The sequence below is a fragment of the Saccopteryx leptura genome, chromosome 7, assembly GCF_036850995.1.
Source record: "Saccopteryx leptura isolate mSacLep1 chromosome 7, mSacLep1_pri_phased_curated, whole genome shotgun sequence".
In the NCBI taxonomy this organism is placed as follows: domain Eukaryota; kingdom Metazoa; phylum Chordata; class Mammalia; order Chiroptera; family Emballonuridae; genus Saccopteryx; species Saccopteryx leptura.
Genome location: NC_089509.1, coordinates 62,782,235 through 62,806,461, shown reverse-complemented (window position 1 = coordinate 62,806,461; position 24,227 = coordinate 62,782,235). Strand labels below are relative to the sequence as shown.

The following is a 24,227-nucleotide window of genomic DNA, read 5'->3' as shown; positions in this document are numbered from 1 at the left end:
CCACACTGCTGCCAGAATGATATTTTTATAACACAGCCCTAGTCATGCCCTTTCTCTGCACAATGGCCTTTGCGGGTGCTCATTGCTTACCCAAGTCAGTCTAGTGGCCAGAACTGAAAGGATAACCCTTAGACCAGGGGTCGGGAACCTATGGCTTGCGAGCCAGACAAATGGCTGTATCTGGCTCGCAAACAAATCTTTAAGAAAAAAATAATAACGTTAAAAATATAAAACATTCTCATGTATTACAATCTATTAATTTCCTACTGCTCATGTTCATGGTTGCAGGTGGCTGGAGCCAATCACAGCTGTCCTCCGGGACAACACCAAATTTTTATTGGATAATGCCTAACGTACACGGGTCATTGTATGGCTCTCGTGGAATTACATTTTAATATGTGGCGTTCATGACTCTCTCAGCCAAAAAGGTTCCCGACCCCTGCCTTAGACCCATGCACACCATTGACAATCCCTTGAACTTTGAATCCAGGTGGACTTAGTAGTTGCACACCAGAAGATAGTGCTAACAAGAGGTTGGAAAACTCAAAGGAGGTTTGCATCACCCACTCTGAACCTTCATCCAATGATCTGGTTTGGAGAAGTTTAGGGAAAGATACTCAAGGGTTTCCTCTCTTGCCTGGAGGTGAAATATCTTCACAACCAAGGATCTGTTTATAGCTTCAAATACCTGAGAAGCTGTTCAAGCCCTAAAGTTGGTTCTGGAGTCTCCCTGAAGAATCACTATAGAAGAATTGGGACTCAGTTTTTTCAACTGACCCTCTTTCCATTTGAAATCAAATCTTCATTTCTGCTTCCCCAGTGCCTCTGGCACACTGTCTTTCTAGTTTTCTTTAAATGCATGCTTGTAGCATCTGGTTAAAATTCTGTGATTCTCTGGGGAGCCTCCATGACATAAGGCTTCTTGGTATTCTCTGAATAGTTATTTAAATCCTGTGTAAATAGAAGGTGGCTGCTCATCATCAGATTCTTTTAAAATCCGGAGTTTTTTCTTGACAAGGAAACAATGACTGCTACTTCAAGCCCAGGAGGCTTCACTTGAAGGCAAGAGGGGTCACTTTGGCAGAGGTAGAAGGTACAATCCCAAACAACAGCTCAGATAAGGGCCTAATATCCAAAATATACAAAGAACTCATAAAACTCAACAACAAACAAACAATCCAATAAAAAAAATGGGAAGAGGACATGAACAGACCCTTCTCCCAGGAAGAAATACAAATGGCCAACAGATATATGAAAAGATGCTCATCTTCATTAGTTATTAGAGAAATGCAAATCAAAACTGCGATGAGATACCACCTCACCCCTGTTAGATTAGCTATTATTAACAAGACAGGTAATAGCAAATGTTGGAGAGGCTGTGGAGAAAAAGGAACCCTCATCCACTGTTGGTGGGAATGTAAAGTAGTACAACCATTATGGAAGAAAGTATGGTGGTTCCTCAAAAAACTGAAAATAGAACTACCTTATGACCCAGCAATCCCTCTACTGGGTATATACCCCTAAAACTCAGAAACATTGATACGTAAAGACACATGCAGCCCCATGTTCATTGCAGCATTGTTCACAGTAGCCAGGACATGGAAACAACCAAAACGTCCTTCAATAGATGACTGCATAAAGAAGCTGTGGCACATATACACTATGGAATACTACTCAGCCATAAGAAATGATGACATCGGATCATTTACAGCAAAAATGGTGGGATCTTGATAACATTATACAAAGTGAAATAAGTAAATCAGAAAAAAACAGGAACTGCATTATTCCATACGTAGGTGGGACATAAAAGTGAAACTAAGGGACATTGATAAGAGTGTGGTGGTTACGGGGGGAGGGGGGAGAGGGAGAGGGAAAGGGGGAGAGGGAGAGGGAAAGGGGGAGGGGGAGGGGCACAAAAAAACTAGATAGAAGGTGACAGAGGACAATCTGACTTTAGGTGATGGGTATGCAACATAATTGAACGACAAGATAACCTGGACTTGTTATCTTTGAATATATGTATCCTGATTTATTGATGTCGCCCCATTAAAAAAATAAAATTATAAAAATATATATATATATAAATAAAAGAAGGTACAATCCCTCCTGTTCTTCCCCCGACTTTTTTCAATCTCCTAGCCCCCACATCAGCAAGCCAGAGAATGCTGCCTCTCTCCTGGGGATTTAGGACTATTGGATGGGCTACAGTAGCCCTCCATAGGCCCTCTGTCTTTGTTTCACACAGGGCCATTACATGACATGTTCCCATGTCAATAATCAAAACCCATAAGGAAACATTATGTCCAGCCCTTCCTCAAAATCTATTTCACAAAATATATAGAGTGGGAAAGCATTTTTTAAAAAAGATATGATACCTGTGGACTTAGGTTTACCTGCCTGACACAGATCAAAACAGTTTTGGTCTTAGGTGCTGAGTTGAGCCAAGGCACCGTGGCTTCTGGCACATAGGAGTCCTTCAGGAGCCTGAGTGTCTTTGGCAGAGTTGAGTATTTTAGGACCAGCTACTTGTCAAAAGCCATATTTACCACAACTTATTTATGAAACACCTTGTTTCAAACATTGAATGAAAAAGGTACTTTAATTCCATATCATGATAAACATTTAATGAAAAAAAAACACAACAACTGGGAGTAACTATACACTTTCTCCTTATTAAGGAAGAGGACTTGTTAGATAGCAAAAATTCTTCAGCTACTTGCTGGGAATGAGAGAACTAGATGGTCCTACAGGCAAGATTTTAATTTATATAGTCGTCAGCTTATAAGTGTTATCAATGAAGAGTTTAGCAAGTCTTATCAAAGAAGAATTTAGCAAAATTTTTGGTCCTTAAGATTGACCTATGTCCCAAATCAGTTTTTTAAAATACAAGACTATTTTGCTCCTATCACCCCTGTTTGTCACTAGGGATATGACCTGAGAAATGCTTGTCATAAAAACCTGTACTGAACAGCATATTTCTTAAGTTAGCTGTGTGAAAAACAAAAATAGAAGTTAGTGATTTCCTACAGCCCCCAAACTGCTTTGTTCTTCCAACAGAAATGTTGCAGCACATTACTCCAAAATATAGACTAGGACCCTTGGGTATTTTACAAATGAACAATGGCTGAGTCATTTAATTTGAGAAACATGGCTAGCTAAGCACTCATTTATTTGTGCAAAAAAAAAAAAAAAAAAATTAGAGGGCTTTTATCATGCTTGTACAAGATCCAGATATCTGAAGACTCTGTGAGTCCATAAATACCCTCTGACATGATGGGCCATTACGGATCTTAAAGACTCATTGCTATCTGAGATCAAACCTGTGCTTCATGGTGAAGCCTGGGAAGAAGATTTATATGCCGACCATTCCAAATCATATCTCTATTTAAAATTTACTCTTTTGGGAATGAACTTTTAACTGTTTTTTTTTTTTTTGTTTGTTTGTTTTTTGCCTGCTGGTATGAAGCATTAAGTTTCTCGGCCAAGAATATTTCAACTTTCTAGGCTCACATCTGTACATACCTGCAACTAAATATCTTTCCCTTTTCTCCTCCCAGGAGAGAAACTCAGCCTGGTAGAGACTTCTCATGGTCTTAGACCTACCACCTAACTTAAAGTTGACCCGAGTCACCTGAACTACTTACCCTTTTAGAGAGATGAATGTTAGAATGAAGAACCGAATTTCTTAGAACAGATCATTTATTAAGCTTTGCTCATGACCAGAAGGAGAAGTAAGGTAGTGCTGCCTCATTAAAAGAAACAGAAAAAAAAAAACTTTAAGAAGCTGGGTATAGTAAGCAATGTCACGCAGGGGAGAAAGATGAAGGAGAATGAAACCTCTTGGGTTCTATAAGAGTTCTGGTACTCAAATATTTTTCAGTGTGAACGGTGGTGGTCTCCACACGACAGCAAGCAATTCTTGGACACTAAAAGGGTATTTGAGAATTCAACTCAATTACAACATTAGCTATGTAGGGATAGGTTCAGATCCCATGGATAGTGCTCATTTTCGCAACCCTGCTCTTGCCACCCTCCAATGCCAGGCACAAGCCCAGGTTATCATCAGTGCTTCTGACTGACTACCTATAGGTCAGAGGTTCCAATGACCCCTTATTAAGGTTGGACTAATTTACCAGAGTGGCTCACAGAACTCAGAGATGCACCTACTTACATTTACTAGTTTATTAAAGAATATGAAAAAGGATATATATATATATAGACAACCAGCCAGATGAAGAGAGACATAGGGCGAGGTCTGGAGGGGTCCCAAGTGCAGGAACTTCGGTCCTGTGCACTTGGGGTGCATTGCTTCCCCAGTACATGTGTTCACCAGTCTGGAAGCCCTCTGTGGCTCCTCCTATTGTGATTTTTATGGAGGCTTCCTCACATAGTTATGATCCATTATTAACTCCATTTTAGTCCCCTCACCCTCTCTGGAAGATGTAGGTAGGACTGAAAATTCCAAATTTCTAATCATGGTTTGATCTTTCTTATGACTAGCCCTCAGCCAGAGTGGCCTCATTAGAGAAAGAGGTACTCCTAGTGTTCTTATCACTTAGAAATTTATAAGGGTTTTAGGAGCTCCATGCCAGAAACTAGGAGCAGAGACCAATATATATATTTCTTATTATTTCACAACTTCCAACTTCTTCCTCACTTCCCACCAAGAGGTCATTTGGTCTTTCTTGTTCATTCTAGCTCCACAGTGTCTCCCACATCCAGCCTCCCCTTTCCACTCCTCCTGCTACAATCTCAGTTCTGATCATTGTCATCTCTCCCCAAGACTATCTGTCTGCTTGCTTCACATTGCCAAGAACGTGATACATGGAACTGATTATGTGGCAAACCAGGCTTTCCACCATTGGAAGGTGTTTCTTCCACTCTCCTGAAAACAACTTGGGTCTTTCTTGTCCCTCTGCTTAAAACATCCTCCTACATCCCTGCTTTCATTACTGAAATCCTAAACTCACATTAGGCCCCATCAACCCACCCAGTGAGAATTCATAACTGCTGTTAATGCCATATCCTCAAAACACCGTGTTTATATCATATTGATCTTTGTCTTAGTCCATAATTACTTATCTGTACAGTTGCCTTTTGTGCAGATTGTAAACTCTCTGAGGGTAGGAATCATGTCACACAATATCTAGCACAAGGCCCTGAATTTAGCCAATGCTTAGTAATATGCATTGGATAAATGAGTATATTGACACAGATAAGTAAACTTGGTGGCTGATCTTTGAAAGAGAGCTAATAAGGTCAAAGAAACAGAACTCAGACTTTAAGATGGCGAAGTGAGAAAGGGTGTTGAGAATATACAGGTCTTCTGCAAATGAAATTATGAAAATATGATATGCATTTATAGAGTTTGTTCTCATGTACTGCTAGCTTCTTTCTTCCTGTTTCTCTTTTGTTTATAACCTGGAGAAATTCCATTTCATATCGTTCTCCTATCCAGCACTGAAAAGTTAGCTATATATAACAAGGTCTTTGCTAATCTCAAAGCCTTATAAATCTCAGATTTGTTTAGTTAATAGAATTGGTATCAAAATATTTCTACAGTCTGGTTTTGTTTCTGCTTCACCCATCTGGTGCATTCTGACACATTTTTTTTCAATACTTTTTATCTTCAGAATGTTTTGAATTATCTGAGTCAATTCAAGTCTCATATTTTCACTATACTTATTTTTCTTGCAAATTAAAATGCATTTTACTCTGTCACCTTAAAAAAATGAATGCCAGCCTCTGGTGCCATTTATATTCAGTCAGGCCCTTCTGAATAGAATCCTTCTGTTTCTTAATGTCACCAATTTCCTACAAGCACAACACTTTTCCATTTGCAACTTCATTCACATATTGAGACTCAGGAGATCCTCTGATCTCTAAGGACCTTCAAATGACATTAAAAGCATCTCTGTGATGACAATCGAGAGCTTTTCTCACTTTGTTTTTTTCCCTAATAGCCACTATTTACTCTCAAGACCTAACTCCCCCATTTCTCCTGACTTTATACCCACATGCACCATGATAACTGTGACTCAGTTCTTACCACATCCAACTACTAAGTTGCTATGCAATTCTCACTACTTACCGTCACCAAGCCAGCTTCCATATGGTTTCTGATTTACTCACTGTAAAGCCAGTAGCCACCATCGTGACCATTCACATTCAGGTTCACATTGGATTCGGACAGACGGTAATGAAGCAATGGAGCCACGAACTGGTGGGCCATTAGCTTTAATCCTAGCTTGCAGCTGCCAGGCAAGTAAAACACACACTGGGCTCCAAAACCCACTCATTCAGTGCTCACGAAGCTACTGACTTATCCAAGTTTTCCTAGAATCAAAGGTTTCTAGCTCACCAGCCTTATTCACCTCTGTTCCCCATCTCCTTCATTCTCTCTGCACAAACTGGCTTTTCCTTCAGCACTCTGCCATCTTGGCTGCTTCTCCTGGCCTCCTCCACGTGGCCTTTCTCTGCTCTCTGCTCTCTGCTGTCTCCTCTAATGCTAATCTCAGGAACCCAGAGAAAGCAAGCTCCCAGTCTGCCCCACTTTATAGTGCAGAAATCAAAACCTTTAATCCAATATACAAAATAGAAAAGTCTCTGATACAAAGTCCACCCCACATCAAAAAGGGTGGGAAAGGCTTAGTCCTAAAACCAAGCCCCAGGCTACAAGGATCCTGCCTGCCCACAGCCCGCCCCCAACACCATTAATACAATCACACCCATCCCAAGCAATCACCTGGGTGATGGGCTTCCATGTGGGCAGCACCATCTTTAACAAAGTGAGCATAATATATTTTAATCTGCCCGACACTCACCCACACCCACCACTTGCCTATGTTTATCCCAAAGGATTCCCATTCCTTGGATAACGTCATTTAATGATAGAGAAGCTTGTATCACTAGGTGGAGAGTGGGTTTAATCTCATTCTATTTCTCTCACCTGCATGTCCTCTACCCCACTATGCCACCCTCCAAGACATTTTTACTCTTATATGCCTTCTGATTCTTCCCTATAATGTCACCAAAGCCTCACTTCCCTCTCCTTCTCTCTACACCTAATTCATTTATCCTGTCTACAGTTATCATTTGTAAGAATAGCAAAAAATTGTTGACTTCTTACTATGAGCCAGGAAATACACTTAGCATTTTATTTGTATTATCTTATTTATTCTTCATTATAGTTTTATAAGGAAAGTACTAAATTTCCTTTCCTACTTTATAGAGTGGAGAACTAAAGTTTAAAGAGGTGAAATGACTGAGATTCCAAGATGGCAGCAGAGTAGGTATACAAACTGCCACCTCCCAGGACCAAACTGAATTACAAATTAATTTAAGAACAATCATTGTGAAAAACCAAGTTTGGACTAAAAGAACAGGACTTGAAAACCAAGGAGCACAGAAGAAACCACACCAAAACTGGTAGGAAGTACGGGGACATGCTGGGGGCTCCCCAAATTTCAGGAGCAAGGGGTGGCTGAGGGTCCCGAGGGATTCTCACTGCAGGGAGAGAGACCCTGAGAGGCGAGGGTTCTCAGCCCCAGGACTGGAGCCCCAGCCTAGAGACCCAGAAACTAGAAGAGACAACCTGACAGCACTGAGTGGGGAAAAGAGCAGGATTTCTGTCTATGGGAAACAGCTTGCAAAGAAGTAGATGCAGCCTTAAAGGGCAAGTGCAGAAAATCTCACTCACAGCCACTTATCTGGGGCTTTGGGGATGAGGAGAGCTGAGAGGACTGGTCTTGCGTGAGAAGAGTGGGGAGATCAAGGCACAGGGACACAAATGGTGATGGGGAGAAAAATGCCTGTGCTGAATCATTCTCCAAAACTAAGGTGGCCATATGCAGGGGGAGGGCACTCCCTCCATCCAGCATAAGCCTAGCTTAAGGCCAATTGACCCACCTCCAGAAATCTCTCCAGTTCTAATCAGCACAAAAGGCAGTTCAGAAAGGAGGAAGTAAAGGGGAAGGGCAGTAACTCAGGTTTACGGGAAGATTGAGCTACACCTTACCCTTCTGATACAGAGAACATGCCCCACACCCAGAGAGGAACTGGGCAGACTACACTTTCTGGTTCTCAGAGGTCACACCCACCACATTCCTGTGTACTTACCATACAGAAAAATAAAAGGCCTGGATAGAGTTTCAACTGGGGCCAAAGAGCAAGATATGCCCATGACCCCCATCCTAATCACAGAAATTCCTTGCTGGGCTCAGCAAACAAACATCAGGGAAATTAAGACTTTTATGCAGCTCACCTTGTTAGGGAGAATTAAAATCCAAATAACCACCAGAGGCTGAGAGATTAAGTCCTGGAGGAGGGGTCACATTCCCTGTACCAACCTAGGCTGCCCTGACCCAACAAGCTTGCAATTGGCACACAGAAAAAATGAGAAGAAAAAGAAATGCAATCCAAATGAATCAACAAGAGAAACCCCCAGAAAAAGAACTGAATGAGATGGAAGTAACCAAATTACCAGAAACAGAGTTTAAAATAATGATTGTTAGGATGCTTAAGGATCTTAGAGCTACAATGGATGGACATAATGACCACCTAAATAAAGAAATGGCAAGCATCAAAAAAGACATTGAAGTCATAAAAAAGAATCAATCAGAAAGGACAATTACAAATCAGAAATGAAGACTATGCTAGAAGGAATCAACAGCAGGCTGGATAAAGCAGAGGACTGAATCAGCAACTTAGAGGACAAGATAAATGAAAACACAGAAACAGAGCAGCAAAAAGAAGAGAGGTTGAAAAAGTCTGAGGAAACTATAAGAGAACTCTGTGACAATATGAAGAGAAATAACATCCACATCATAGGGGCTCCTAAAGGAGGAGAGAAAGAACAAGGGATAAGAACTTGTTTGGCCTGACCAGGCGGTGGTGCAGTGGATAGAGCATCAGACTGGGATGCGGAAGGACCCAGGTTCGAGACCCCGAGGTTGCCAGCTAGAGCGCAGGCTCATCTGGCTTGAGCAAAAAGCTCATCAACTTGGACCCAAGATCGCTGGCTCAAGCAAGGGGTTACTTGGTCTGCTGAAGGCCTGCAGTCAAGGCACATATGAGAAGGCAATCAATGAACAACTAAGGTGTTGCAACAAAAAACTGATGATTGATGCTTTTCATCTCTCTCAGTTCCTGTCTGTCTGTCCCTATCTATTCCTCTCTCTAACTCTCTCTCTGTTCCTGGAAAAAAAAAAAAGAACTTGTTTGAAGAAATCATAGCTGAAAACTTCCCTAAATTGATGAAGGAAAAAGTCAGACAAGTTCAAGAAGCACAGAGTCCCGGTAAAGAGGAACCCAATGAGGCCTACATCAAGACACATCATAATTAAAATACCAAAATTAAGAGATTTAAAAAAATACTAAAAGCTGCAAGAGAAAGGATATTAATTACTTATAGCAGAGGCCCCATAAGAAAGACATCCGACTTTTCAACAGAAAGACTTGAGGCCAGAAGAGAATGGCAAGAAATATTCAAAGTAATGCAAAACGAGAGCCTACAGCCAAGACTTCTTTACCCAGCAAGATTATTGTTTAAAATTGAAGGAGAAATAAAAAACTTGCCAGACACACACACACAAAAAGAAACCCTCAAGGAATTCATTACAACCAAACCAGTACTGCAAGATATGTTAAGGAGCCTGCTGTAAAAAGAACAAAGGAAAAAAGAAATCAAGAAAAAGAGGATTATATATTTAAAGAATAAAATGGCAATAATCAACTACATATCAATAATAACCTTAAATGTAAATGGATTTAATGCTCCAATCAAAAGACATAGGGTAGCTGCATGGATAAGAAAATAAGACCCGTGCATATGCTGTCTACAAGAGACCCGCCTCAGAACAAAAGATACTCATAGATTGACAGTAAAAGGATGGAAAAAATATTTCACGCAAATGGAAAGGAAAAAAAAGCTGGAGTAGCAATACTAATATCTGACAAAATAAACTTTAAAACAAAGGCTATATAGTAAAGGATAAAGAAGGTCACTACATAATGATAAAATTACAACAAAAAGATATAACTATTATAAACATACATGCACCTAATATGGGAGCACCTAAATATATAAAACAGAGTTTGATGGACAAAAAGGGCAAGATTAACAGCAATACTATAATAGTAGGGGATTTTAATACCTCACTAACATCAATGGATAGAACCTCCTGATAGAAAATTAACAAAGAAACAGTAGCCTTAAATGACACACTACATCAACTGGATTTAATAGATATCTTCAGAACCTTTCACCCCAAAGCAGCAGAATATACATTCTTTTCAAGTGCTCACAGTATATTCTCTAGGATAGACCACATGTTAGGACACAAAATGTGTCTCAATAAATTTAAGAAGATTGAAATCATATCAAACATCTTCTCTGATCACAACAGCATAAAACTAGAAATCAACTACAATAGAAAAACTAAAAAGCATTCAAACACTTAGAGACTAAATAGCATGCTATTAAATACTGAATGGATTAACAATAAGATCAAGGAAGAAATAAAAATCTTCCTTGAAACAAATGAAAATGAATATACAACAACTCCAAAATTATGAGACACAGCAAAAGCAGTCCCGAGAGGGAAGTTCATAGCATTGCAGGCATACCTTAAGAAGCAAGAAAAAGCTCAAATAAACAACTTAACCCTGCACCTAAAAGAACTAGAAAAAGAACAGCAAGTAAAGCCTAGAGGAAGTAGAAGGAAGGAAATAATAAAAATCAGAGCAGAAATAAATGACATAGAGACAAAAAAAACCATAAAAACAAAAACAAAAACAAAAAAACCAAAACCACAGAAGATCAATGAAACTAAGAGCTGGGTCTTTGAAAAGGTAAACAAAATTGATGAACTTTTTCACCAGACTGACCAAGAAAAATAGAGGGCTCAAATAAATAAAATTAGAAATGAGAGTGGAGAAGTAACAACTGACACAACAGAAATTCAAAGGACTGTAAGAAAATATATACTATGAAGAACTATATGCCCCAAAATGGGACAACCTTGATGAAATGGATAAATTTCTTGAAATATATAATCTTCCAAAAATCATTCTGGAAGAATCAGAAAACCTAAACATACTGATTACAACCAATGAAATCAAAACAATTATCAAAAAACTTTCAACAAAGAAAAGTCCTGGGCCTCATGGCCTCACAGGCGAATTTTACCAAATATTCAAAGAAAAACTAACTCCTATCCTTCTCAAGCTATTTCAAAAAATTCAAGAGGAGGGAAAACTACCAAACTCCTTTTATGAGACAAACATAATTCTCATTCTAAAACCAAGCAAAGACACTACAAAGAAAGAAAACTATAATATCCCTGATGAACTTAGATGCTAAAATTCTCAACAAAATATTAGCAAGTTGGATCCATCAATACATGAAAAAAATCATACATTGTAATCAAGTAGAATTTATTCTGGGGAGGCAAGGCTGGTACAATATATGCAAATTAATTAATGTGATTTATCACATAAACAAAGGGAAGGATAAAAACCACATGATAATATCAATAGATGCAGAAAAAGCATTTGATAAAATCCAGCACCCATTCATGATCAAAACTCTCAGCAAAGTGGGAATACAGGGAACATACCTCAACATGATAAAAGCCATCTATGACAAACCCACAGCCAACATCATACACAATGGGCAAAAATTAAAAGAACAGGAACAAGGCAGGGGTGCCCCCTTTCACCACTCTTATTTAACATAGTTCTGTAAGTCCTAGCTGCAGCAATCAGACAAGAAGAAGAAATAAAAAGTGTCCAAATTGGAAAAGAAGAAGTAAAACTATCATTATTTGCTGATGACTTGATAATGTACATAGAAAACCCTAAAGTCTCAGTCAAAAAACTACTGGAAGTGATAAATGAATTCAGCAAGGTGGCAAGATATAAAATCAATATTCAGAAATCAGTGGCATTTATATACTGTTTACCAACAATGAACTGTCTGAAAGAGAAATTAAGAAAACAATACCCTTTAGTATTGTAACAAAAAAAATAAAGTACCTAGGTTTAAATTTAACCAAGGAGGTTAAATACCTGTACTCAGAAAATTATAAGACATTGATAAAAAAAAACATCAAGGAAGATACAAACAAGTGGAAGCAAATACCCTGTTCATGGATAGGAAGAATAAACATCATTAAAATATCTATACTACCCAAAGCAATCTATAAATTCAATGCAATTCCTATTAAAATACCAATGTCATACTTCAAAGATATAGAACAAATATTACAAAAATTTATATGTAACCACAAATATCCTCAGCAATCTTGAAAAATAAAAATAAAGCAAAGGGTATCACACTTCCTGATATCAAGCTATACTACAAGGCCATTGAACTCAAAACAGCTTGGTACTGGCATAAGAACAGGCATGTAGATCAATGGAACAGAACAGAAAACCCAGAAATAAACCCACACCTTTATGACCAATTGATATTTGACAGAGGAGGTAAGAGCATAAAATGAAGTAAAGACAGTCTCTTTAATAAATGGTGCTGGGAAAATTCGACACGTACATGCAAAAAAATGAAACTAGACCACAACTTACACCATTCACAAAAATCAACTCAAAATGAATAGAAGATTTGAATGTAAGTCGTGAAACCATGATCATCTTGGAAGAAAACAGGCAGTAAGCTCTTTAACATCTCTCGCAGCAATATATCTGCTGATTTACCTCCATGGCAAGTGAAATAAAAGACAGGATGAACAAATGGGACTATATCAAACTAAAAAGCTTTTGCACAGCAAAAGACACCATGAACAAAATAAAAAGACAACCCACACAATGGGAGAACATATTTGACAATATGTCTGATAAAGGGTTAATAACCAAAATCTATAAAGAACTTGTAAAACTCAACACCACGAAGACAAATAATCCAATCAAAAATGGGCAAAAGAAATGAAAGGACATACAGACGGCCAATAGACATATGAAAAATGTTCAATGTCACTAGTCATTAGAGAAATGCAAATTAAAACCACAATGAGATACCACCTCACACCAGTCAGAATGGTGCTCATTAACAAAACAACACATAATAAGTGCTCTCGAGGATATGGAGAAAAGGGAACCCCCCTGCACTGCTGGTGGAAATGCAGACTGGTGCAACCATTATGGAAAACAGTATGGAATTTCCTCAAAAAATTAAAAATGGAAATGCCTTTTGACCTAGCTATCCCACTTTTAGGAATATATCCTAAGAATAACAAATCACTGATTCAAAAGAAGAAATGCATACCATATTTATTGCAGCATTGTTTAAAATAGCCAAGATCTGGAAACAGCCCATGTGTCTGTCAGTGGACGAGTGGATTAAAAAGTGGTGGTACAGATACACAATGGAATACTATGCAGCTGTGAAAAAGAAGGAAATCTTACCCTTTGCGACAACATGAATGGACCTGGAGCCTATTATGCTAAGTGAAATAAGCCAGGCAGAGAACAAAAAATATCATATGACTTTGCTCATATGAGGAATCCAATCAACAATGTGAACTGAGGAACGGGAGAGACCAATTGATATTTGACAAAGAGTCCAGAGGGAAAGCGGTCAGAGGGAAAGGGGATGAGAGGAAGGGATCAAAGAAAGGAAAGACATCAGTGAAAGTATATAAACATAACACAGAGAGATAGAGGGCAGGATAGTAAATCACGGAGGGAAGGGGAGAAGGTGGTGGGAGGAGGGGGCAAAGGGGGTTTCAAGGAGAACACAGGGGTGGGGGGGGAGGGAGGAAGATATATTTGGTGGAACACTTGTATCTACATAAACACAACAAATTAAAATCAATAATAAAAGAGAGGTGAAATGGCTTGCCCAAGGTTCCACTGCTGGAGAACAACATTAGAGTTATAATACTCTTGTTTTATCCTCATACTAGAAAGCCTTGTTCTGTGGAGCTGGTGTGGCTCCCTGATGGCTGGTGCTAGAGTGCAGGATGGAGATGCTGACATCTTGCATCCAGTTTGCTAAGTCCCAGACAGCCTCCCTAGCAGAGCACCTAGTGACAGCTACCATGGAAACCACCTTTGTCCACACCTGCTTGGGTTGCTTCCATGGTGGGGTGGTTCCCTACAACCTTGGATCCTCTAGTCCCTCCTTTAGCTAACCTGGCCTCCAGGCAAGTGACACAGCAGTGAGCATTGGGCAACAGTCAGCCACCTGCGTCCCAACCTGCTCTTGGTGAAACAGCATTGAAACAAACTTACACACTTCATGGAAGAACACTTGCCTCGACATGCTCATGGCTTCCTAGAAACAGGTAATCATCTCTTTCATCCCCCTGCAACTTTACTGTACCGCTTATCAGGAATTGATGGGAAATCTGAATACAGTAAGAACTGAATCCAGACCCAAAAGAGATTCTCTGCAATTTCTTTCCAGTCATCTTTTTCTGTCCTTTGCTTAAATAGACTATTCTCTTAAATGCATTACATTAGTTCCCTTTATAAAATCTTTAAAATCATTGGAAATATTTGAGAGAGAATATAACATAATTATTTAATATTATTAACCCCTGCTCAGTTCCAAATTTGGGGTGTTAACTCTTTGTAAACCTCAACTGCCCCCCCCCATATGAGAAAGCTTTTTGAAGAGCAAAGGTTACTAAATTCTGATTTTCTTTCAGTATCATAATCCCCAATTTTCAAAACGACTTTCCTGTTGATGTCCTCAGAAAATCTTGAAATTAAATAGAGCTTTAGAGAAGCTAAAGCTTTTCTAACTTTTCTATCTACCAAGATAACATTCTCATTAAATGTAGAGTTCTTAATAGAATTCAACACCTCAGCCTGTGCTTCCTGAAGATTTAACAGCACTGCTTTTGTGTTTCAAGTCATTGTTCTCTCGTCACCTTTCATCTGACATACAGGTACCTGGGCATCCAGAGCCACCGTGTGCTTGGGTGGGAATGGGACAGAGATGGCTATACTGTGAGGTGCAGGCAGAGGGGGGGAGCAGGAAAGAACAGGCCTGCGGGTTGGGGAGCAGCGTGATAGAACAGCTGGCTTAGCAGAAGGGGACCATGTGGGTGAAGGTTGCAGCAGGTGAGGAGAACAATGGTGGTGGAAAGACAAGGTGATGCCCTTGGGATGCCCCTCGCCCAGAGCCCTGGGTCCATCCTCTCCTTGCCTCCAGCAGTGCCCACCACAGCTCTCCTTTTGGTCCTCTTTCTCCCTCTAGCACTCACTCCCCTGCCCTTCAGTCCTGCTAAGGCTACACTGTTCCTTCTGCTCTTTTCCCTTCTCCCAGACTCAGCCTCAGCCGTGCCAGGGTGTCCCTTTGTCCTTGATGTTGGCTCCAGGCATTACTGTTGCCCAAGTACTGGCTTTGGGGGCTCTGATCGAATTCCTATGTTGTGAAGGAGGGAACGGGAAGTTTGTGTCTGCCGTGAGCTGGAGCTTGAAATGTGAACTCCTGCTCATTTAATACACCTCTGAACAATGTGGTCAGTGCCCTGGCTCCCAGTGCAGTTCGTTGCCCATTAAGCACTAAGAGTATAAACTTTTGCACATCAGGGGACCTGGCCTGCAATAGAGCCCTGGGAGACTGATCTGGAAACACTGGTTTGTGGAACCAATGAGAGGGAATGGAAGGTGAGCTCTGTGTGAACAGCCACCTTGTTGATCCCGTGTGCCCCTCCACGCCTAGCCTCAATGCAAATCATGGGTCTAATTGTGCATTCTAGTTACTAAACAGGCCTGGCCTGTGGTGGCACAGTGGATAAAGTGTCAACCTGGAGTGCTGAGGTCACCAGTTTGAAACCCCAGGGTTGCCTGGTCAAGGCACATATGGGAATTGATACTTCTTGTTCCTAACCCCTTCTCTCTCTCTCTCTCTCTCTCTCTCTCTCTCTCTCCCCCCTCTCTAAAATGGATAAATAAAATCTTTAAAAAAAAATTTACTGAAATGAACGAATGAGCAAATGAAGGAACAAGCAAATAAATCAGTAAATGAACAAGTGAATGGTTGAATAATGCTGTCTGGAAGCAAAGAAGGAATGGAAAGGGGAAGCAGAGGCCTGCGTCTCCTGAACCGTGTGGGCCGTGAGGGCACCGGTTTCCTCCGCTCCTGCCGCTCACGCCCGGCACGTGTGGGAGCCGCACCTGCCAGGAGCGGGCGGCTGCATGGAAGGTAGAGAAGCACATTAACAGGCTGCACTGCTCTGTGGCTCAAGATAAATATTCATACTTAATCCTGGATCTAGGGTATGAATTTTTAGACTGTAATTCTTTAAAATTTATTACAGTTTTAAACTTAATTGGTTGAAAATATTTATTGTTGGGGGGAGGGGATGCAATTACCCAATTATCAAAGCTAGAATGTATCCTAGGAGGGATGCTAAAACCATCTTTAAGTACTGAGCAGATTTTATTATAGCAACTCTTAAAACAATAGGAAGTGTCCCGTGTTCCTCAGTATTTTTTTACAATAGATAAGCAACACAATTTTCGAACAGAAAGCAGATTTGCATTTGTGGAGGAAGAAATAAGAAAGGGCTCTGTGCCAACAAATTCTGCTAACAGACCCCCCCCCCCCACACACACACACACCTAACATCACTTTTCTTTGAACGTTAAGAGAAGGGGGGCGGGGCGGGAGGGAAACTAGTGAGGGTACAGACAATGAAACGGAGATGTGGGAACTAGCATTAAACATTTGTTGGCATTTTCCCAAGCAGCGAGTGCTGACAAGTATAATCCTATTACTAAAATCACATCAGCAGTGACATGAATGAAAGAAAAACAAGAACTTGTGGAACCAGAGTGGCTATTTGTCCACACACACACACACACAAAAAAAATCTCATTGCCTTGTGTCAATCTGTCCCCCCAAACATGGTACATAGTAGAAAACAATGTTAAGGAGGCTTTTAAAACACATCATTGAGATTACGGCACCTTTTAAAATAAACAGCACTGAATACCAACACAGGTAAGATGTCATTGTGAGACGGGGATCTGATATTCAACGGCATGCTTTATGGCTTTCCAGTGTGTGATAAAATCTGTTCACCAGATGTACTATTTGTCTCCTGTGTAGCATACTTGAGCATCCTGTAGGCCCGAGGCCCATTTATTTCATGTAATTGCCTTTCCTGTGCACACCTTAGGGCACTCTAATTCTCCATTTTATTTCAGGCACTGTACAGGGTACCATCTGGTAGTTTAAAACTCATCCCGTTTTATTGCAGTACTGCAGGGGCCATATTCAGCTGTACTGCAGGCTTTCAGTGGAGACAGACTTCTTACTACCAGCTATTTATTTTTGCCTGAAATAAAGTAGACTTGAACTATCAACATGCAGGATTCACACGTAGATCATCCCTGGTCCATATGAGCTTGACAGAGGTTCCCAGGCAACCTGCGGTTTCGAATTGCTTCACGCACAGCTGTTAACTTACGGAATTGGGATCTAAATTCTTCGCCTACTTCTGCACGTAATGGTATCTTTTTAGTATCTCATTTGTATTATTTCAGTTCAGATGAGCACAAAAATAAATGTATTCCATCACATCTGGAAAAGCACCACAGAGAAATTGCTTAATATACAAAGCTGCACACCTCGTTACAAGGTTCGTCCCTCATTTCAAACCCAACCTTACCTCTGTCCCTCATCAACGCAGCTTTTGTTTCACTGTTGTTTTCATTAAGTTGTTAAATCATTTTTTCAAAGGAATTTGCAAGATCTTGAGAAGGCAAGTTTGAAAATAATATACTTGGCAGAAGGAAAATAAATCTCCGAAGCGCGCAGCTTTTCTTCAGTGGGTCCCCAATGAGAGCGCCTTCCCTCAACTTGTGCACAAATTAGATAGGAAGTAGCTCTGCTCTCTGTGAGAATTCATCTCCTGTCTCACACCAGCCCCCGCACTGATGCGCCCACACAGCTGGGCGAGCCACTTTAACAAAGGGTCTCTGATATGCAAATAACACACACCCAGCTGCACGCTTCCAAATGAGTCATTGTTCACCTGCTGGTTCCTGCCTTGCCAAATCCCTCTTGCCGCATGCATTCCCCCTTCTCCTCTCCCTTCCCTCCCAGCCCAACCGTGAAGGTCTGTGGGCTTCTGGAACGGCAATGAAAAGGCTGCAATACGTGTTGGGCCAGGAGGAGCGGTGGGACAAAGTGAATGATGAGTTGGCTTACTAGCCACGGCTGTCTCTTGACATGTGTTATCTTGGCATTGCCCAGGGAGATTACCAGTCTTTGGCTGGAGATACAGAAAGACTTCAAGTGTACAATCTGCTACCTGGCACCAATGACCTGTGCAAATAAACAAACCAATCAGGGAATGCTGCCATCGCTGCAGGCACCTCAGTCCTTCCTTGTGGTGCCTAGTGACAAAGGCTCAACCACAACCAGGGATAGAAGGATATTTGAGGTGGGAAAAGGCTGCACAGAGACCCCTGTGCTGCAGATTCTTTACATGTTTTGCATTTTGTGGCAATGACAAATGTAGCTAAATGCACCTGGTTGTCGCTGTCTGCCGTGATCTAAAGCCTGCTTGAATGAAAAGAATAACACTCTCTGTTATTTATTGCTGGAAGCAGAGTTTACTTTGCTGTCTTTAACCTCAGCAAAAATCAGAAATGCCAGATTGAGAGCAAACTGATGAGTTCTAGGTAACAGAGCAAAGAGTCGTTGGTTGGCATCTTGTAAATCAGAAAAAGGAGACCAGTGAGCAAATAGATTTATATTTATTTTCCTGGAGTTTTTCCCTTCTTTGACTCTCAGGCAATCTTGTTCTATAAAAATGTTAATGCTGGTCTGAATATGAAGGGTAATTTTTTTCCCCCACAGCTCTGTCAAACATATCTTCCCAATAATTAAATGTGCATCCTTGGGCTCTAAGAGCATTCTTGTTGAACAAAGCAACCACAAATCCAACTAACCTTTGAAGAATGAGGGTGTCAAAGTACAAGCAGATGTTTTAATTTGCACAACGCTGGGATTTTTTTGATACCAAATGTTCCTAAAACAATTATTGTATCTAAACAGAAAAAGAAAGAAATGCTCACGCCCTGGCTGGTTTGCTAGTGGTAGAGCGTCGGCCTGGTGTGTTGATGTCCCAGGTTCAATTCCCAGTCAGGGCACACAAGAGTAGCTCCCATCTGCTTTTCTACCTCCTATCTCACTTCTGTCTGTCTGTCTCTCTCTCTCTCTCTCCCCTCCCCTCCCCTTCCTGCAGCCATGGCTTGATTGGAGCAAGTTGGCCCCGGGCACTGAGGGTGGCTCCATGGCCTCTGCCTCAGGTGCTAGGAAGAGCTCAGTTGCCGAGCAATGGAGCAATGCTACAGATGGGCAGACCATCCCTCCCTAGAGGGTTTGCCAGGTAGATCCCAGTTGGGGTACATGCAAGAATCTGTCTCTGCTTTCCCTTCTCTTACTGAATTAAAAAAAAGAAAAGAAAAGAAATACTCAGAAATCACCTATGAGCCTCTCAACTTCAGAGATACAGTCTCCTTCAGCAGAAGTGATATTGGAAGTGTTAAGAAAGCTATATGTTAATCAGCATCTAATGAGAAAGTATCATAATTTTGTGATTATAAGAGAAGAAAAAAAGCAAGAGAACACACCCAAATTTTAAGTACACACACACACACATGCACACAGTCTCTACAAAACCCATGGCTAAGTTAAATGCTAGATAAAATAAAAACACTCATGCCATTTCTCATGTATGCACTAAAGGTTTCTAAAGTGATTTAAAAGATGTATGCTATTAAAAAAAGGAGGATACATACTTTAACCCCCAAATTATAGCATCATGTGGTCTAGCTAGTTGAACTTTCATTGCTTTGGGGAAATGTTAACACATGTTTTTCACAAGTGGATGTATGCAGAAAAGATTTATATTGTATGTAAGAAAAAATGTCCTTACCTTCAGAAGAGCTGTGACAAGTCCAAATAGTTTACCAAAGAAGGTTGTGGAATTTACCTCCTGGAGATTTTTAGCCATAGACAGGAGACTCATATGAAATAAACCCATGTGTTTGGGTTTATTTCAGAGTAAGTAGTTTGAGATGAATAGAAGGGACTCGTCAAGAGTTTCCTAGTCTTTCTCATTCTGCCATATATCTGGGAAAAGGCTATCTATCAGTCCAGCAGCCATCCACTGAACCAGGCCTCTGTCCAGCTCTCTGAATCCATCTTCTGTCATGTCCTAGTCATTGCTTACCAGAACCTCCTGATCTAAAGGTTAAACTAAGGATAACGCCAGTGCATGGCTAGTGGTGGATAGGGGAGCGAAGAGTATAAATGGGCGAAATGGCTATTGTGAGCAAGTTTTCAAAATCTACCAAAATTAAAACATCGGATTCTATAATTTACAAGTTTCAAAATGACCTGTGAATTAGTGACTTATTGCAACAATGTTTGTTTGTTTGTTTGTTTGTTTTGACAGAGACAGGAAAGAGTCAGAGAGAGGGAAAGATAGGGACAGACAGACAGGAAGGGAGAGAGATAAGAAGCATCAATTCTTCGTTGCGGCACCTTACTTGTTCATTGATTGCTTTCTTATATGTGCCTTGACCAAGGAGCTACAGCACAGTGAGTGACCCCTTGCTCAAGCCAGTGATCTTGGGCTCAAGCCAGTGACCTTGAGCTTAAAGTCAGCGACCTTTGGGCCTAAGCCAGCGACCATGGGGTCACATCTATAATCCCAGACTCAAGTCAGCAACCCTGTGCTCAAGGTAGTGAGCCCACGCTCAAGCCTGATGAGCCCATGCTCAAGCCGGAGACCTCGGGGTTTCAAATCTGGGTCCTCCACATCCCAGTCTGACGCTCTATCCACTGCGTAAACACCTGGTTAGGCTGAGCTGTTATACCTTTTAAATTTGCATATAATGCTTAATAAAATTAAATAAATGACAATAAAACAAATAACTAGAGAAATTAGAAAAGTATTTTTCCAGGCCAAAAATTCCCCAAATAAACTAGGGGATAAATTCTGTCTTATTTCTAGTTTTTTCTCGGTGCTTGTCAGGAAGCCCCAGTTATAAGGCAGCCGTCCAGTGGGGACAGGCCTGTTTGACTCTGGCTTTCTCTTTTCCTTCCTGCAGCTATAAATTTCAGAAGAGACAGAAAAGAAAGAAGGAGGTAGAGCCTGGTGAGAGCGCATCAGAGAACATGCTCTTGCTTCACAATTTGTTCACAGTATAAGTGTGAATTGAGTGGCTTTCCCTGAGGTTGCACAAAGGGCAATCTTCTGCTTAGGACCGTGGGAAAAGGCAAGAGGGGACAGTGGCTAAGAGATGGCCAGCTCCATAGATAGTGAAATGCAGGGCCACTCTATGACTGGGTCAAACCAGGCACAAGGTGAGTGTTCAGCTCAATCTTCGGGGTTTCTTTTATTTGTCTATGTTGATCCAGCCTAATAGAAATGTACCTCAGTGACATTAGTTCTGGAAATTATCAGCTAGAACTCTCTGGAAATTGTTTGAAAACACAGTTGTGGAATCATTTAAAGAATCAGTATTTGTCTTTGACACTATTGTTGGAAGCAGCAGTTGGAATATGGGAGTTAACAGACATGCATCTGCCTCCAAGAGATGAGAGACCCTGGCAAGTGTGTAACCTCTGTGTTTCACCTCAGCACTAAGCACAGCGGTGGCACTCAGGAGACAGTAGCCATTGGTGTTATGTGCTCAAGTATTTGCCACTTTAGCCTCAGTGATTCTTTTCCAGACATCTTTTTCACTAACTAGGAAGAGACCCTCTGGTGAGGTCATAAGAGAAAGCCTCATCCCATTACTGACATAAGAAAAGTAAATTAAAGATATTTCTCAACCGAATTCAAAATGTCAAGACATCAGTCTTCAAAAGGCCAGAGTCACGGTGAAGGCAATTGTTTAGTATGTTAGATGTTATAATCCTTCATTTAAAAATACCCTACCTTGGGACATAAAAGTGAAAATAAGAGACATTGATAAGAGTGTGGTGGTTACCGGGGGAGGGGGGAGAGGGAGAGGGAAAGGGGGAGGGGGAGGGGCACAAAAAGAACTAGATAGAAGGTGACAGAGGACAATCTGACTTTGGGTGATGGATATGCAACATAAGTGAATGACAAGATAACCTGGAGTTGTTATCTTTGAATATATATATCCTGATTTATTGATGTCGCCCCATTAAAAATAAAATTATTTTTAATAAATAAATAAATAAATAAAAATACCCTACTTAAAAGAGGGAGAGTTAAATTCCAGGCTTCTACTCCTGAGATTTTTATTTAAAGAATACCCCATCTTCACTCTCAGCTGAGAGGCTGAAGATTAAAAATTAGCCACTGTATAGTAGCTGAGCAGTAACAATTTTTCATAAAGGTTTTTACTACACATTTGGGATTATAATTTCAATATTATGCAAATGTATTTTATGGATCTGTAATACAGAATGTGTACTGGCGTTAATGTGCATTAGCAGGAGAGCACAAAAAGGCTCCAAATGAGCCATTTTGGTGTCTGCTTTAAACATGTATTATGAATAATAAGTAAAATGTTCTGGTTTAGAACAAATAATATAAAATCTGAATTCCTCTTGATGTACATCAGTGATATAGCCCTATGCAACTCCTAAAGACTTTTTTCATTGGACACAATTAAAAACTGTCTCTTAACCAATATATTCCTGCTTATGGCTTTTCTTCTGGAATGGGAAGTGAAAGTAAAGCAAATATATTAAATATGAATAGTTTCCCCCCTATTGATCAAATCAGTAACTAACTAGAGTGGGTTAAAAGGGGCATAACCCCTATTATGTCAAGACGGTGGCTAGGCTACTTCTATTTTTAGATGCTCTGTGTATTAAAAAGTAAAGAAATATCTAAACAGGATCAGAAAATTGTGTCATATTTGCAGCTGATAAAATGAACAAATTTCAAAGCTTTAACACAAAATATGTTGGGCAAAATAACTGTGTTGTTCCAAAGGTATTTAAATGATATGTAAATAATATTTATCATTGTGCTACAGGCTTTATGACACATATGGAGACCCAGGTTGAACTCTGATGTATTTTCTCTTAACCTGTCAGTGTGTCTTCATGGGTATAGATTAGAAAAAGTGCAGAAAAAACTATTTTGAGGTTTATCCTAAATACAGATGCCTAAGCCAAACTGCTCTCTAGGTTTCTCTGAGCTAGAGTTGAAAAGGTGTTTCTTTCTTCTTTAATTTTTAAAACATTTCCACATTCTGATTTTGCTTTATAGCAAAAAAAGTAAGACTAAACAATAGCACATGAACTGTAGGTCGTAGTTGATTTGTATAAGTAATGAGAGATTTCTGTTTGCATTGATTTAGTTAGGACTTTGGGTTTATTGATCTTGTTCTTTGCATGTGTACTTAACACATGCTCTATTCTTTGTCAGTTGGTTGGAATGCAGGATTGCACTGTTTAATGATTATGGGTTGGGTATTCAGTTGAGTCAGAATAATGTAAAAATTTCTTCTCTTAAATAGGCGTCCTTAACATATTTAACAGATTCCATAATCTCTCTTAAAAAATGATAACAAAAAATAGCCATGTATTGAGTTCTTACTGTATTAAGTGTTTTATAGGCATCATCTCAATTGACCTCAAATGTAATCTCCGAAAATCACTTTTATAATGCCTGTGAAATTGTTGTGAGAGGGGAGAAACCAGAAGAATGCAGGAGAAGGGGCCTGCAGGAATGACTGGCTCAGCCATTAAAGCTTATCCACATTCTATAGACTTCTAACTGATCTCCTGGAGACTCTCACAATACTTACAAGAGAAACAAGATCTGTAAATAGATAGGGCCAGGAGTCTGGAAACCCCTTCCTCCTTGCTGCTCAGCCAAAACTACCCTGCCCCACCTTGAGCCATGAGGAGGACTTCAGACAAAGGAATCACGCACCCCTTGTATAGATATTGTAAAAGGTATTATAAGATGTAAGAAATCTAACTTTGGAGAGCTTGTGCTTTGGTGCTCCACTGGCTACTAATAAATTCTTCTGCCTTCATTGAGTTGTCAGGGCACCTATTATCCTCCATCTGCAGGCCATTTCCTGCTACAGTTGAGGAATCTGGTGTTTAAAAATATTAAGTTATACAAAATCACAAAGCTGTAGAGGTTTGTCTAAATTTGCAACCCAAATTCTTGACCACCATATACCTCTAGGTCCCCTATTGATAAGGTAGTCAGTAATCTTGGCTTCATTTATCATGT

General features: G+C 40.3%; 1 long non-coding RNA gene across 1 annotated transcript; it reads left to right on the top strand.

Moving 5' to 3' along the window:
* Positions 1 to 14,214: 14,214 nt before the first annotated feature.
* Positions 14,215 to 23,949, top strand: LOC136378427 (uncharacterized). The gene is made up of 4 exons (XR_010746614.1): positions 14,215 to 14,303; positions 19,230 to 19,373; positions 21,103 to 21,358; positions 23,596 to 23,949. It is a non-coding gene; the product is annotated as an uncharacterized lncRNA (long non-coding RNA).
* The last annotated feature ends 278 nt before the right edge of the window (positions 23,950 to 24,227 follow it).